At 34.6% G+C, this 13670-nt stretch overlaps 1 pseudogene; it reads left to right on the plus strand.

Moving 5' to 3' along the window:
• The first annotated feature begins 2794 nt into the window (after nucleotides 1-2794).
• The window catches only part of LOC112097308, a 200098-nt pseudogene continuing 189222 nt past the window's right edge, over nucleotides 2795-13670 (plus strand).

A 13670-nucleotide genomic window follows, 5' to 3' on the forward strand; every position in this document is an offset into this window, starting at 1 on the left:
ATTTTTAACAGAAAACGTTAGTTCTATACTCCAACATAAAATTCCTTTAAAATGCAAAGACCCAGGCTCCCCCACTATCTCATGTAGTATAGGGAACCACACAATTGAGAATGCTTTGTTGGATTTAGGAGCTAGTGTAAATTTGTTGCCTTATTCAGTATTTGTGAAACTTGGACTGGGAGAATTACACCCAACTCCAGTGGTGTTACAACTTGCAGATCGGTCCACGAAAATACATCGTGGTATTGTGGAGGACGTGCTTATCCAGGTAGACAAGTTTTATTTTCCTGTTGATTTTATTGTAATTGACACTCAACCAATACAGGATTCAAGGAAGCACATCCCCATTATTCTAGGCCGACCTTTCTTGGCAACTGCGAATGCTCACATTCAATGCAGGACTAGAAATATGCAGTTGTCCTTCGGCAACATGACTATGGAACTGAACATCTTCAACATTGCCAAACAACCTCACAGTGCAGATGATGGAATTGTTGATGTGGATTTAATTGAAGCATTAGTTGATGATACTTTTGTTTCAAACCTTAGTGATGATCCTTTACAAACATGTTTAACTCACTTTGGTTTTGATTTTGATATTGACAGATCGGTTGATGAGGTCAACGCCCTGCTTGACTCAGCACCATCTATGGACACTAATAAATGGAAGTCAAGAGTTGAACAACTAGCACCATCAGAGAAGAAACTCATCCCACCATCAGAATCACCACCGAAACTCGAGCTCAAACCATTACCCAACACATTGGAATATGCATTTTTGGGAGAAGAAAGTACTCTACCGGTAATCATCTCAGCATCCCTCAATGACGAACAAAAAGGTAAGTTGTTAGATGTTTTGAAAGAGCACAAAGGGGCATTAGGATGGACCATAGCAGACATAAAATGTATAAACCCAGTAGACTGCATGCATTACATTCACCTTGATGAAAATGCTAAAACTACTAGGGAGATGCAACGTCGGTTAAATCCTAACATGAAAGAAGTTGTTAGAACAGAAGTCCTTAAGCTATTAGACGCAGGTATCATTTACCCAATTTCTGATAGTTCATGGGTCAGTCCTGTACAAGTTGTCCCCAAAAAGTCAGGAGTCACAGTAGTTACGAATGCTGATAATGAATTGATACCCACTAGAGTAACTACAGGATGGCGTGTATGTATTGATTATAGGAAGTTGAATTCTGCCACACGTAAAGACCATTTTCCTTTACCATTTATTGATCAAATGCTTGATAGATTAGCAGGCCATGAATTTTATTGCTTTCTAGATGGCTACTCAAGATATAATCAGATTCCCATAGCACCAAAAGATCAAGAGAAAACTACTTTCACTTGCCCTTTTGGCACATTTGCATATAGGAGAATGCCATTTGGATTATGTAATGCACCTGCTACATTTCAACGATGCATGCTAAGCATTTTTTCTGATATGGTTGAACGATTTCTTGAAGTCTTTATGGATGACTTTTCTGTCTTTGGTGACTCGTTTGATCAATGTTTACATCATTTAACACTAGTTTTGCAGAGATGTATCGAGAAGAACTTGGTCTTAAATTGGGAGAAATGCCATTTTATGGTAAAACAAGGTATTGTTCTCGGTCACATCATTTCGAGCAAAGGTATTGAGGTTGAAAAAGCCAAGGTGGATCTCATTTCTAATCTTCCTTCACCCAAAACAGTCAGAGAAGTAAGATCCTTCCTTGGGCATGCTGATTTTTATAGACGTTTCATTAAAGATTTTAGCAAAGTTTCTAGACCCTTATGCAATCTACTTGCTAAGGATGTACCTTTTGTCTTTGATGATTCATGTCTTGTTGTGTTTGAAAAATTAAAGCATTTGTTGACATCATCACCCATCATTCAGCCCCCGAACTGGAGCTTACCATTTGAACTCATGTGTGATGCATCTGATTATGCAGTAGGAGCAGTATTAGGACAAAGAGTTGATCGAATTCCCCACGTTATTTACTATGCTAGTATGACATTGAATGATGCACAGTTGAACTATTCAACTACTGAAAAAGAAATGCTATCAGTAGTGTTTGCATTAGAGAAATTTCGATCTTATCTCATTGGTTGTAAAATAATCGTGTTCACAGATCATGCTGCTCTTAAATATCTTCTCACAAAGAAAGATGCAAAATCTAGACTAATTCGTTGGGTGTTACTTTTGCAGGAATTTGACTTGGAATTCAAAGATAAGAAAGGGACAGAAAATGTTGTGGCGGACCACCTCTCTCGTCTCCATTTTGACTCAATTACAAAGCCATTAATATTGAATGAGTCATTTCCAGATGAGCAATTAATGAGTGTGGAATTATTACCTTGGTATGCTGATATAGTTAATTATCTTGTTACAGGTAAACTTCCAGAGCATTGGACCAAGCAAGACAAGGCTAAATTCTTTGCAGAAATAAAGAATTTCTTTTGGGATGACCCATATTTATTCAAGTATTGTGCAGACCAAATTGTTAGACGATGTGTCCCAGAAAGTGAAATTCAGAATATCCTTTCATTCTGCCATGAACAAGCTTGTGGAGGCCATTTCAGTGCTAAGAAAACCGCGACTAAAGTTTTACAATGTGGTTTTTATTGGCCAACTATATTTCGAGATGCTTACACTTTCTGTTCTTCATGTGATAGGTGTCAACGAATGGGGAGCATTACGCGAAGGAACATGATGCCACTAAATCCAATTTTAGTGGTTGAGATTTTTGACGTATGGGGTATCGACTTCATGGGACCCTTTCCCCCGTCTTTTGGCCATCAATACATATTGGTTGCTGTTGACTACGTATCCAAATGGGTATAAGCAATTTCATGCAGAACTAATGATCACAAAGTGGTAATAGGATTTTTGAAAAGCAACATTGTTTCACGCTTTGGATTCCCTCGAGCAATAATTAGTGATGGTGGTGCCCACTTTTGTAACAAAGCATTCAAAGCTCTTTTGACAAAGTATTCAATCACACACAAAGTGGCGACCCCGTATCATCCGCAAACCAGTGGCCAAGTTGAGATCTCCAATCGAGAAATAAAGCACATATTAGAAAAGACGGTGAGGCCGGACAGAAAAGATTGGTCATTAAGACTTGATGATGCCTTATGGGCATATAGAACGGCTTTCAAGACCCCGATTGGGATGTCACCCTACAGGCTAGTGTATGGAAAAGCTTGCCACCTACCTGTGGAACTCGAGCATCGTGCATATTGGGCCATCAAGAAATTCAATTTTGACATGCAGCAAGCCAGCTCAGAAAGAAGATTACAACTGGCAGAACTTGAAGAAATTCGCAATGACGCATACGAAAATGCCAAGATTTACAAGCAACGAATGAAAGTCTTCCATGATAAGCAAATTATGAGAAAATCGTTCACTCCAGGTCAGAAAGTGCTTTTATTCAATTCTCGCTTGCACCTATTCCCAGGTAAGTTACGCTCTCGTTGGTCTGGCCCATTTATTGTTCATACTGTTTTTCCACATGGGGCAATTGAAATTAAAGACCCAAAGAACGATGTCACGTTTAAAGTTAATGGTCAAAGATTAAAACCATATCTAGAGTACCAACCACATGAAGAAGACACCGAAATAAATTTGAGTGACCCACCAAATTTGAATTGATTTTTTTTTCTTTTCGTTGATTTGATTTTTCTTTCTTTCTTTTATTATTATTCTTTTGTTAATTGAAATTGTTTTTGCATAAGTGTGTTTGTTTAACTATTAAGTTTTCTTTTATCATTTTTACTCATGAGTACCTTACTTAGACCGTTCCTCCTGAACATTCTTAAACCACTTCAACGTGTCAAAACTCATCTCAAACGGCAGATTCAATTTTGTAAAACACATCGCATTTGGGCTCTACAGCCACCAGAGTTAGTAGCCTATGTTGAGGGTTTAGAAAGCCAACTCAGAGACATTGAGAGAAGTGTTTACGACATCCAGTTGGAGCTTGAGGTAAATTCAATAAGAGGACGATTTTAATTTTCTTTGTGTGTTTTAATTTATTTTTTCTGTTTAAGTGCTTTAGTTTGTTACCCCGGTGAAGTGGCGGATAACGGTACTCCTTGATAATCAAGTCGGTTACTTCAGTTTCCCATAATAACTGATATTCTGAGGCGAAGGTATGGACAGAAACGAGATTCTAGCGAAGCTTCACAAGCGATTCCCTTCACTTCCTCAGAATGCCCTCCTTACGATCTATAAAGCTCGGTCCGAACGCATGCGATTACTCATGAGGAATAACATACCTGCTGATATCCGTTGGTTAATTGAGGCAAAAGTACAATCGGCAGGTGAGTTACCTCCAAAATTTATTGCATACATGCCTGGTTGTGGTAAAGGAAATTATGCAAGAAAACGACGAGCTCGAAGAATTTCTGTTGCTTGTCATAAGTGTGCCAGAATGAGTTGCAATAAAAACCCATGTTCTTTAGGAATGATGTCTGATAACAGGGAAGATAAGATTCAATTCATTAGGGATGGCTTGAATAAGGAGTCATTGGATGATATCCTTTTGTCTCTTGAAACGCATCCCAGTGGATATGTGCAAGGAGCGATTCTCCAGTTATGGTCATTATTCCAGAAAGAGCATGCGCGATATAGTCTCGGGAATCTGACTATAAATGACCCTGTTTGCCAGTTTATAAGAAAACTGGATAGGAAGCCTATCCTCGACCCATAGAGGGCGTTCAAGCCGTTTCTGGACGTAAAACCAGAGGAAGATGTGAGCCACAGTCGCAACTACCTGTAAATATCCTTTTACTTTACTGTTATTTTTGTTTTATTGTGTGCATTATTGTCTTTAATAATTTTATTACTGTTTGCTTTTTTTTTCTTATTACTGTTTACTTTTTCCTTTTTACTGTTTCCTTTTTGACTCGCGAGCCACGTGCTTTACGCGTTATTTGACACTGACATATTACCTCATACACAACCATGACCCACTATCACCAAGACTCTTAAATGTGATATCTTTTGTCAAGCACTCACAAATTATTTTTTAGAAGTATCGCAATGGCAGCTACTCCCAATAGACAATTCAAGAACATTTGTGTGCTTTCCGGTTTTACCTATGGCAAACATAAAGAGTTCGTTGAGGCAGCCATAGATCTTGGTCGAAGCATAGCAGCGAGAAAATTACACTTGGTGTATGGAGGAGGTAACCGAGGGTTATCCAAAATGGTCTCAGAAGCAGCTTTTATTAGAGGAAGTCAAGTGTTAGGCATCATCCCAAGAGCCCTAAAACCTTTGGGCAGTTCGTCTGACTCATCAACTGGAGAAGAGTTAGTCGTCTCAGGTATGCAAGAAAGAATAACTGAAATGCTTAATCATGCTGATGCTTTTATTTTCCTTCCAGGAGATCTTGCAACACTAGAGGCACTTATCACGCTAGCATCTTGGGCCCATCTGCACATCCACCAAAAACCCATCGGTTTGTTAAATGTCAATAACTTTTATGATGGCTTTATCGCATTTCTTAACCATGCAATAAAAAACTATTTCATTCCTTCTAATGTAAAAAAACTTTTTATTTGTGCTCACACTGCTAATGAGCTACTTGATATGTTACAAGCTTATCGACCGGAGCCAGACCCCTGGACCTTTGTGTTGGAGCGTCCAAATAATGATGGTAACAGTAGCCGCAGTAAGAAGTACAAATTAGATTTAACTCTCCGCCTGTAAATATTTTCTTCTGTGTTGCACCACCCAGGTTATGGAGTGTAGTTACTCTAGAAACACATCTTCATTGTTTGAAAAAAAAATTCAAAAAAAAAATAAAAAAAAATAATAATTAGACATTTTCTTTTTCTTTATTAAGTTTTGATGTTTATTTTTCTTCTTTTTAATTTCTCCTCTATGAATATACATTTTCCAACTTTTGAGTCGAAGATGGCTGAATATAGAGTGTAGTGCCTCTAGAAACGCATCTTCTTAGTAAAAAAAAAAAACCATTTTCTTTTTCTATCATTTTAAGTGTACTTTTTCTAATTTGTTTTTTTTGCATCATTTTCACATTTCTGCATGCATATTTTCCTTTCATGTTTAGAATAGGTTGGGGGGTAGAATGTTGTTTAAAAAAAAAAAATTGTGTGATTTGTTTTAACATTGGATGACATGATTAATTTCAAATTTTAGTATTTGTATTATCTTTGGTCTTAAGTGATGTTACATTATGTTTGCTACTCTACATGTTAATGTTAGGGACAAATATGAGTTGCTTGAAGGAATGAACATGTCATAATAAGTACCAAGTGAGTTTTTGAGCCTATCATTTTTCTTGGAGAGTAACCCTTTTGCCCATTCTTTATATAGCTTAACAGTTTATTATTTTATATACGATCTTTAGATTTATTTTGAGTTAACCCTTAAAAAAAAAAATGTGTGTTGCTACATTGGGAGGCCCATCTAACTAGTAGATATGGATGATTATTTAGAGCCCTAAAAGACGATGGAAAGGCCATCTTTGTCCCGTATGAGCCTTTCTAGCCATCCCTTTTGTGATATATCCATAGTTAACCCTTTTGAGCCTTTAAAAAAAATAAATAAATAAATAAATAAAAACCTTTTCTTTGTCAACTTATTATCTTGACCCACTCCGATTTGGAGTATTACCCGATGTCTTATAAGGTCCATCACCTATTTATGTTTGAGAAAAATGTAAATAATTATTTTGTTCAGTGAAGTTGTGCCAAATAAAAGCAAAAAAAAAAGAGAAAAAAAAAACAAAACAAAAGTTGTTGTTTCAAAAGAATAAAAATAACAATAATAGGTGAAATCCACCTTGCAACTTCCAAAAAAAAAACAAAATTCTCTGCATTTTTCTCAAACATACACTTTGTTTTCCTTATTTCCCTTCTTTGTTAACCATGTCCCTAGCCTACGTTACGTCCTAATAAAAGTCCTTCTTGATTTTAGGGAACTATAGTCCGAAGTAGAAGCTAGTTATATGGGCTAAAAAGATGTAGTGATGCATAATTAAAAAAAAAAAAAAGATAAATAAAGTGGGTTGACTAACATTTTATTTGACTTGAGATCGTATTATTTCTAAGCTGAGGGCATATTTATTTCATCTTGGTGAGAGCATGTGATATCACTTCTTTATTATTTTCTCTCTCAATTACCATTCATTGGAGTGACTATTTTTATTGGGTTTAATTTATTTGTGAGAATGTCACTACTTCCAGTGAGATTTTGGGGTTGACATGTCATTCTTGAAAGTAGCTATAACAAAGTCTACTGGGCTAATTCATGTGGATGGTTGATGTGGGTGTGATGTTGCTTTAGACTGGAGATAATGCTTATACTTTTATTTGATTGTTATCATTAATCTGATTGAATAAACACGAGTGTTTCTAAAAAAAAAAATCATTTTGAATTTGAATTTTGTTTTCGCTTTATTTGCTAGGGACTAGCAATAAGCTAGTTGGGGGGTGTGTTGAGTGTTAGAAAATGCATATTTATAAAGGAGAAAACCGTCATTTTACATTTCAAGTCTTACTAACAACCCTTACTTTTATGTATTTAACCTTATTGTGATTTAATTACATGTGTTTTATTTTAATTAAGTATTTTATGTATTTTAGGGGCATTATAGTCATTTCACAATAAAGGAGAAATCAGACGGCAAAACGGACATCACTTTTGAACTCAGGACGGTCAAAAACCTTAGGAGGAGTATAAAAGGAAAAATGGCACTATTCACATGTACGGTACTATTCACGTGTACGGTACTGTATACGTTACTGTTCACGACACTGTTCACATAGACGGATGATGACGTGGCATTGACCGATGATGTGGCATTGACTGATGAGGTGTCACGATCCTGTTGGACTAAAATTCTTATGTACTGTTGATGGTGACGTGGCAGCATATCAGTGGACGAAAAATCTCGTGTACGGTGCATGCATCACACAGGATTATTTTCAACCAAACCGTGTTACTGTTCATCTGGGTCAAACCGCGTTACTGTTCAAAGTCGGGTCAAACCGTGTTACTATTCATCCGCGTGGTCAAACCGTGGACTGTTGACTGATGACGTGGCGCAATCCTGAGCGTCCAAACTGTTTTTAATCCGATGGCCATGATTTACTCCATGTATCTATAAAAAGGGGGCCTTTCCCCCCTAATTTGATATCTCTGAATCCATTTTTGGGATCCATTTTCTGTAATTCCTTCTCCATCTTGTATTTTCTTCGTATTTTAATAAATTCCCATTTTGCCCCTAGTTCAATTATGAGTGGCTAATTTTCTTTCAAGCTTGGGTTGAAGGTGAAGTCTCAACATGTGTCATGGGCTTTATTTGGCAAATTTATTTTCTCTTCCCCTCTAGTTTTTGTGGATGTTTTGACTTCTCGTCGACAAATAATACTAATCTTGTCTAGTACCGCCTTGGTTTCACCGGCCCTCTAGTACAAGGTTATTATTATTTGGCACGATAAGCCCTTAGCACCATATTGATTAGAGCGTGGTTCATGAGGTGTGGATTCCCCCCTTATGATTTAATTGGTATTAATACGGATTATTTAGCCTATGATGCATGTTGATACGGATCCAGATACCCAAGTATGTCAATTTAATAGATTTTCTCTACAATTTATTCTCTCCATTGCAATTCCAATTTTAGAATTTATTCTCGCCATTTTAATTTAAGTTTTAGCATATTCCAAATCACTTCCACCATAAATCCAACCACTCATTTACAAAATTAATTCTACACATAATTAAAATCCACCTCCTCGTGGGATCGACACTCGTCACCATTGATCTATACTACAATAGATTCGTGCGCTTGCGAGTACATTAAAATTTACACAACAGCATCTTCAGGACTTTTATCCCTAAACTCACCATTACACATCATTTCAACGACTTGTCTACCTTGGAATGTTAATCCCTCGTAGAAATAAGTCACTAATCTCCATGTTTCAAAACCGTGGTGTAGGCAAATGTTAAGTAGTTCTTTAAACCTATCCCAACATTGGTAGAGGGTTTCTCCTGGTTTTTTAGTGAAAGTGGTGATTTGTCTTTTGAAAGAATTTGTTCTGTGGGGTGGAAAGAATTTTTTCAAAAATTGTGCTTGCATTTCATCCTAAGTTCTGATGGATTCTGACCTAAGATTTTGTAACCAAGTTTTAACTTTATTTTTTTGTGAGAAAGGAAAAAACTTAGGCCTGATTATATTCATGCTACAATTTTGATCAGTACATGTATTACAGACTTCCTCAAATTCCCTTAAATGCAAATATGGATTTTCAGACTCAAAACTATGAAAAGTAGAAAGAAGTTGAATGATACTAGGTTTGAAATTAAAACGTGATGCATCAGGAGGGAAAACTATGCATGATGGTGACTCTGTTCTAGTAGGATGCATGAAGTCTCTAAGGGTCCTAGGTTGGTCATGAAGATTTTACAAGGCTTGGTCATTTTCGTGGTCCGAAAAATTTTCAGCTCCTATGTCAGCCATATCTAAGGGTGGTGAAGGTGATCTTCTAATTAGTCTGCCACTATTTGTACAAGACCAACGACGCATGCAATGCTAATGATGTGTGCTAAACCAATGATGCATAAATGCTAAATGAAAATTGCAGAAAATAAAAATAAATTGGAAATTAAATAAGCAAAAATACGAATTAAAAATAAACAAACTGGAAAATAAATAAAATAAATAAATTAGGCGGTGAAACCAGCCATAAACAAGGAAATTAAAAGAAACAGTTTAGGCGGTATTTTAAAAGCAGCCATATAATAAAACATAAAATTAAATAAATTAATGTACAAGAATAAATAAACTGAAATTAAAATGCTAGGCGGTAGAACCGACCATTTAAAATAAATGCAGAAAGTAAATTACAGAAATTTAAAGAAATAAATTCGAGTTGGGGACTGATTTGCAAAGGTTTTTGGGTTAAGATGAAGTTTCTCACAAATTTTATGGATAATGTTAAAGTTTGAAAAGATGAGGGGTGCTAACTGAAGTTTTGCAAAAAGAGAATAAAATAGAATCATGGAAAGATGGTAACGACAAAACAAAAAAATATTAAAATAAAATAAAAATAAAGTAAAGACAAACTAACACCAAATTTAGAAAACTCATTGGCAACGGTGCCAAAAACTTGACGCGACTCAAAAGTGTATTACTCCGAAGTATAAAAGTGTCTAGTTATAATATAACCCGGTGAGTCCGGAGTTGAACCACAAGGAACTTTAAATCCAGTAGTCAATTTAAAACTAAGAAAATTAATTGTGGGGAAAAGAAATTATTTGAAATCAATTTAAAAATATGGTAAGGTTCGGGATCCACTCTCTGTATTCAACCTATAATTTTAATACTCTCTCATTTATATTTTGCCCTCACTTTTACCAGTTAATTATTATATCATTTAATTTTATGTGTGTGGATAAATATGAAATAAAGTACCTAAAGTGCCACATTATATTAATGTATCGACATTATGTCAAAATACCATACAGATCCAAAGAAATTTATAAATTAACATGACATAAAAATAACTAGAAAAGAATAAACTAAACTTAAAAATTCATTTGAGAAAATAATAAATTTAATAGTTTGAAGCATTAAGCTTCACCTTTCACCCCAGCTTAGTAAAATTAACCACTCATATTGAAAGAAAACACAACACTCTATTTATTTGATACACTTTTGAAATACGTTACAAGAAAGTTGATTACACAACAAAAGAAGAAAAAGAAGAAAAAGACATAATTCCTTAGCTGCACTTTATTCTCTCTCGGCTTAAGCTTTCTCTGCTCAACTCTCCCTTCTGCCTCTGCCACCCCTTGCCTTTTTTAGGCAAAGGAAATAATCTTATTTTCTTTTCTTTTATTAATATTAATATTTTATTTTATTTTTATATTATATATACATATTGAATTGTGTGATGGTCAGGAGGTGTGATGGCCTCCTGACCATCACAGGCAACCAAAACATGGTTGCCTTTTGCTCTTTTGTCCTTTTGTTCTTTTTTTTTTTTTACATCTCCTCGATTATGCTCCAATAGTTCTTCTTTGTTCCCGCTTTCAATTACAATTCCATCTTTATTCCTGAAAAATATTTACAAGATAAAAATTAACATTTTACGAATTAATTTAACATAAAAATATATTTATGGAGTATTAAGATAATTTAGAAATGATGAGCGCATTAATCGACACAATAAGTGCAAACTAATAATTTTATCCTTATTAAATGTACACATTTTAATGTCAATCACTTATACCCAAGTCTTCTTTTATCAAACACACATTCTTGAGAGCTAAATATTTTTTTAACTTCTTTTGACCATTTGTGAATTTTAACACAATCTCATTCAGCTCATTACTCTTTTTCTTAAGCTCTTCATTTTCTTTGATCAAATTATTAACATTTGATTTTTTATGCACATACGAGGTACTTTGTTTACCTTTTAAAGATGCAATCATATCATGCAATATTTCATTATATAATTCTAGTTCTTTGATCTTTTCATTTAGTAAATCATTGCATTTTAAGTAAGACATCCTTTTCATTTGAAAGTTCTAGCATTTTCTTCTTAATACATGTATTTTTCTTACCAATTTTCATCATATTATTATGCAGCTTTTTAAAAGCATCATACACCTCATCATAAGTAGGAAGATCATTTACCTCATTAAGTTCATCATCTCATATTACTATAAGTGCTAGGTTTGACACTTCTTGCAAATCTTTTTCACACTTGATTCTTTGTCACTATCGTCCCAAGTAGCCTCCATGGCTTTCTTCTTGAGTTTGTTGAGAACTGAGCACTTCGATCTTATATGGCCGGGCTTCTTACATTCATAACATATGATTACTTCTTTTTTTTTTCCTTTTGGTTCTTGAGTTTCTGAATTTTCTTCGCTCACCAAATTTCTTGAAAAACTTCCTGAATTTTTTGGCCATCATAGCCATGTCTTCATCCTCGAAATCACTTTCCTCATCACTTTCAGGTTTTGATACTCTTAAGGCAATGTTTTTCTTCCTTTTATCTTTATCTCCTCTTTCAGCTGCCAAATCCTCTTCATAAGAAATAAGAGAGCTAATTAAATCATCAATATGTATTTAAATATTTGGCTTCCTCAATGGCAGTTCTCTTAGGTCTCAATTCCTTTGGTAGTGGCCTAATGATTTTTTTTACCTTCTCGCTATTTGAAAAGGTCTTACGAGGTACTCCTAGAGTGTTTACTATAGCCGTAAATCTAGTATACATGGAATAGACACTTTTATTTTGTTCCATTTTGAACAACTCATATTGCCTAGTATACCTACTTTTAAACTCTTTCACTTGGTTTGTAAGCTCATAGACAACTTCAAGTTTATTCCAAATTTCATGAGCATTTTCACAATTGGAAACTCTATGAAACTCTTTTTTATCTAGGGAACAAAACATAGCATTCATAGCTTTGGAATTTAGAGAATCTTTTTTTCTTTTCCAACTCATTCCATTCACGTGAAGGTTTTGGAATATCTTCCACTTCTTCATTTTTAGTGGTAGGCATGAATGGACCATCACAAACAACCACCCATATTTCATAATCTAATACTTATAAATAAACTTTCATCCTAGTTTCCAATAAGGGTAGATATTTCTATAAAAAAAATTGTGGCCTAGTAGTAGATTGTCACTCTCTAAAGGTAGACTCATTTTAGGTTGCCATGGATCTTTTACTCTTGACGGTTAAGTCCTAATAAGAGAATCAAGCTCTTATACCAAATGAAATACAAGTTATGCAACCCAAGAGGGGGGTGGATTGGGTTTTTAAAACTTAACCTAATCAAACCACAGAACAATTTAATCTAATGCCTTAATGAAATTAAAAACAATAAATTTAACAATGCTAAAAAATGAAAGAGTAAGGGAAGAGAGAGCAAACACAAAGATTTTTACGTGATTTAAAATCCCCGCCTATATCCACACCTCCAAGCAAACCAAACTTGAGCATTTCACTATCCACGCCTCCCAAGGATTCAAGTTCTTACAATTGACTTTCAAGGTATCAATAGACCTTTACAACAAGAGATTATCCTCCAATCTCTTAACCCAAGTGTTTCTCACACTTAAACTCTCACAAATTTGATAAGGAAATGAAAATTACAACAAATAACTCTCTTTTAGAGTGGATATACAAATGATAGTACAATGGAGATTTAATAGATGATGATTTATGAAATGGAAGCTTAAAATATGATGTATGTTGTTGTTCTTTCTTGCAAAAGTCACAAAATTTGAATTGGATTTGAATTTATATAGTTTAGACACAAAAACAAGAGGTTATGGACAAAAAACAGCAAATAGCCGCTTAATTAACAAAAACACTATTTTCTATAATTATACTTTTGCCCAAAACTTTTTCTAATTTGACTATGGCCAAAAACGTCATAAAACTTTATAAATAGATCCAATTCATAATTTCTAAATATTGCTCGTTATTCTCAAAACTTTATGAAATTATGCTATGTCCTAAAGCTTTATAATACATTTCAAAGAGGTTCTTTTCATAATTTTAACAAAATTCCTACTCATTTCAAAGTTCTCAAATCTTTTTCAATTTAATCCAAATTTTGAAAAACACTCAAATCCACAAAATAGTTTGTCTTATAAATATAAAACCATTTGATTTATGAAAAGAA

This window comes from Citrus clementina, unplaced genomic scaffold, assembly GCF_000493195.1.
Source record: "Citrus clementina cultivar Clemenules unplaced genomic scaffold, Citrus_clementina_v1.0 scaffold_6, whole genome shotgun sequence".
In the NCBI taxonomy this organism is placed as follows: Eukaryota; Viridiplantae; Streptophyta; class Magnoliopsida; order Sapindales; family Rutaceae; genus Citrus; species Citrus x clementina.